Below are 4,416 nucleotides of genomic sequence, written 5' to 3'. Positions count from 1 at the left end.
CAGCCTGTTACAACTCAAAACAAAGGCGGGTGGCCATATTAATTAACAAAAGGATAAGCTTTTCCATTAGCAACAATATAACAGATCCAGATGGTAGATACATAATACTCAACCTATCCATTCTAAATATGCGTTTATGTTTTGCTAACATATATGGGCCGAATGTTGACGACCCCTCCTTTTTCCACAATATTTTCACTGCACTCTCTGATCACTCTGACACCAAACTAATAATAGGAGGAGACTTCAACTTGGTACTTGATCCAGATATCGACAGGCTCAGTACAGCAGTGAGTCAAAGGAACTGGCAGTCTATAGACACCCTAAAACAATATATGAACGATTTTGGGCTCTCTGATGCGTGGCGTTCACAACACCCCACTCTCCGGGACTACTCTTTCTTTTCGGCAGTACACCACTCACATTCTCGTTTAGACAACTTCTTAGTTAGCAATTCCATTATGACAGATGCCACAGACACTTGTATTCATCCTATCACTATCAGTGACCATGCACCGGTCTCTCTCTCTTTGACACAGAAAAGAACCACACCAGCAACGAGGAACTGGAGATTAAATACATCATTACTTAAGGAACAAGATTTCATTAATTACTTCAAAAAAGAATGGGCAACATATTTAGAATATAACGATCTACCAGGTACCTCTCCGTGTGTTCTTTGGGAAGCAGGGAAGGCAGTAATGCGGGGGAAAATAATATCCTACTGCACACATAAGAAAAAGACAGAAAAAACACAGGTATTAGAATTGGAAGAAAAACCAAAATCTTTAGAAGCTGCCCATGCTGCTTCACCACAAGAACACACACTGAACAAGCTGAGGAAACTCAAACTGGAATTAAATGAAATAATAGATAAAAAGACACAATTTTTACTGCAAAGACTGCGTTGGCAGAATTTTGAACATGGCAATAAATCTGGAAAATTCCTTGTGTCATGTAGGGCAACGCCCCCTCTCGTAGCTGTCACTCTGGGTTCCCTCATGTCCGTGTTCCCTGCCTGTTTGTCCCACCCTGCTCGTTGGTTTTGATGAATTCCTTGTTTGTTACCACGCCCCTGTGTCATTGTCATCACCTGTCCCTAGTTTAGTTCTGTGTATAAAAGTCCCTGTGTCTCCCATGTCCGTATCGGTCTTTTTGTTTATTCTGGTTCATTGTCTTTGCGTGAGTTCGCTATTTTGTTATTCCCGTCCTCCGTGTGTTCTGCCTGTTTTCCCCTGGTTTACCTGCCTTGTGGTTTTCCCTGTTCGTGTTATGCCTTTGTATATTTCTTGTTTGGACTGCTCTCCCAATATGACCTGCGCCAGTTATATCGACACTGCTTTTGGAATTCCCTGTAATAAATCTCGCTCTCCTCAGCGTTTGTGTCCGCCTCCGTGTTCTGCTCCACGCAGAGTGTTACACCTTGCTAATCAGTTAAAGCTTAATAAGGAAAAAACAACTATCTCCTCTATTAAGGACTCAACAGGTAGCATTATTCACGACCCACAACAAATAAATAAAGCTTTTAAAGAGTTTTATAAAGCTTTATACGCATCACAGATTAATCCATCTGATTCAGCTATTGAAGAATTTATTAATAATATAAATCTCCCAAAGCTGGAAAACGAACAAATTGTTGCATTGGATTCACCACTTGCTCTGCCCGAATTACATAAAGCCCCACAGCAGCTACCAAATAACAAAGCTCCAGGACCAGATGGATTTCCTGTAGAATTCTACAAAGAATTATGGTCGGTGCTAGAACCAACCTTTTTTAGAATGGTAAATCAAATTCAAAAAGATCATGTACTGTCTCCAGACATGAATTCTGCTAACATCAGTGTACTTCTAAAGCCAGGCAAAGACTCTACACTTCCTTCCAGCTATCGCCCCATTTCACTCATAAACGTAGATCTTAAAATTATTTGCAAAGCACTTGCCAGAAGATTAGAGGAAATCACCCCACTTATAATACATCCAGACCAGACAGGTTTTATCAAGGGTAGACAATCTGCTAACAATACACGCAGACTAATAAACATAATAGATTACTGCACAATTAACAAATTAGAGACTACCATTGTATCTTTAGATGCAGAAAAAGCATTTGACCGGGTAAACTGGAAATATTTATTAGCAGTTCTACACAAATTTGGATTTGGCCCATCCTTCATAAACTGGATCAAAGCCTTACATAGTTCTCCTAATGCACGGGTTAGGACAAACAACATCACCTCACAAAGCTTCACTCTGCAAAGGGGCACCAGGCAGGGCTGTCCACTATCACCCTCACTTTTCGTTCTCTTCATTGAGCCATTAGCAGTAGCAATTCGACAAAATGCAAATATTACAGGAATTAACACAGGAACCACAAACCATAGGATAAGTCTCTACGCAGATGATGTATTACTTTTCCTACAGAACACACAAGCTTCCCTTCCGAATACAATCAAACTTATAGACAGCTTCTCTTCTATAATAGAATATTCCATCAACTGGGGCAAATCAACAGTTTTGCCTATAAACTGTAGTTTCCAGAACACGACCACCACTCCACTACAATCAGGTAATATTAGATATTTAAGCATACATGTCTCTGCTAAACTGTTAGACTTGGTGCAGTTAAATCATATCCCTCTATTAAAAACAATAGAAGATGATCTCACACGTTGGAACGCTTTACCTATATCACTCATGGGGAGAGTGGCTACCAATAAAATGATGGTTCTACCCAAAGTTAACTATTTATTCTCACTAATCCCAAATAAACCCTCTGCTGCTTGGTTTAAATCCTTAGATTCAAACATCTCAAAATTTCTATGGAAAAAACAAGCCATCAAGAATAAGTATGAAAACCTTGCAAAAGCCAAAACGCAATGGTGGCTTAGAATTACCAAATTTTTATCAATATTTCTTAGCCAATAGATTACAGTACATTTTAAAATGGGTCAAATACGACTTAATAGACAGGCCATGGTTGGACCTAGAACAAGCATTTTGCGGGAAAATAGAACTCTCAGACCTACCTTGCATTAGCTCTAATATTAAGCGTCAGGACTGCTTTACAAGCCTTAGTATAAATACTTCACTGACAGCCTGGTGGGAATTCCTTAAATTAACTCGGTCCCCACTCATCCCATGCAAACTAACACCCATTTGGAACAATCCAGACATCTGTCAGAACAAGAAAGTACTACATTTTTCATCATGGCATGACAAGGGAATAAAAAATTTAGAACATGTTATTAAAGATGGAAACTTTGTCACATTCCAGGAACTTGTATCAGAATATGGAATAAACAACAGTAGATTTCTGGAATATCAACAATTAAAATCCATCATTCAACAGAGATTCAACCGCAATCAACTGAATTTAGAAATATCAGCATGGATAACTGAATTTTTAAATCTATATACTCCTAAATTATTATCAAAACTGTATAAATTATTGTCAAAATTTGATGACTCAATCTCCCTTCCGATAGCCAAATGGGAACGAGATCTATTTATTAATCCAGATCAACATTTCTGGACCGACATGTACAAATATCTTCAAAATAAGTAAAAGCCCCAACTTACAACTTATACAATACAAAGTCCTTCATAGAACACACTATACAGGACAAAGGATGTTCCAAATGGGCCTAGCACAATCAAACATATGCACACACTGTACAGGCAATATAATTGATAACTATATGCATGCTATATGGGATTGTAGCCCTGTTAAGGAATTCTGGCAGAAGGTATCTGTAGAATTGTCCACGGGGCTTAAAAGCTGCATCCCAACTTCCCCCAGACTGTGCATCTTAGGAGACGTCAGTGAATTAGATACAGAGGCAAACATATCACACATAGTTCTCACTGCCCTATGCATCGCCAAGAAAACAATTCTTATCAATTGTAAAACGAAAAAGGACATGCATATTACTCATTACAAAAATGTATTACTTGATCACATCTGTCTGGAGAGAATGTCTGCTTCCTCTAAAGACCAGTTGGAGGAATTTAATTCTCTTTGGTTCCCACTGATCAGTTCCATTAGCTAGTCGGGGTGGTTGGCGGGGGCTTCAGCTCCCGGAGGGCCGGTTGGTGGCTGGGGGTCGACCCCGGGGAGACTGCTCGTGCCGGCCACTTTCTGGGCGGGGGGGGCGGGGCTGCCGACCTGGGATGACATGTGCTTGCCCTGGCGGGCGGTGGTGGGGGGGGCTTGGGTGGCGCTCACTCTGGGCTCTGGGGTGTGGGGCCGGGGTGCGGGGGGAGCAGATGCTGGCCCTCGGCTGGGTGGCTGGCCTCTCCTGTGGGGCCAGGTGGCGGGACCCGGTGCCTGGGGCCCCCCGACCCCGAGCTGGGGCCCTGCCCGTGCGGGGGGACCTGCGCCGCTGGGTGGGGTGGGTCGGTCGGCCTGGGTCTGGG

The 4,416-nt window shown here is 41.9% G+C and overlaps 1 long non-coding RNA gene across 1 annotated transcript; it reads right to left on the bottom strand.

Moving 5' to 3' along the window:
* Positions 1–206: 206 nt before the first annotated feature.
* Positions 207–4,115, bottom strand: LOC143484032 (uncharacterized). Its single transcript, XR_013122528.1, has 2 exons — positions 3,952–4,115; positions 207–724 (listed from the first exon to the last, which is right to left on the bottom strand). It is a non-coding gene; the product is annotated as an uncharacterized LOC143484032 (long non-coding RNA).
* Between the last annotated feature and the right edge of the window lie 301 nt (positions 4,116–4,416).

The sequence above is a fragment of the Brachyhypopomus gauderio genome, chromosome 2 (assembly GCF_052324685.1).
Source record: "Brachyhypopomus gauderio isolate BG-103 chromosome 2, BGAUD_0.2, whole genome shotgun sequence".
Classification (NCBI taxonomy): Eukaryota; Metazoa; Chordata; class Actinopteri; order Gymnotiformes; family Hypopomidae; genus Brachyhypopomus; species Brachyhypopomus gauderio.
Note: the sequence above shows the minus strand (reverse complement) of the source record. Positions and strands in the feature narration are given on the sequence as shown.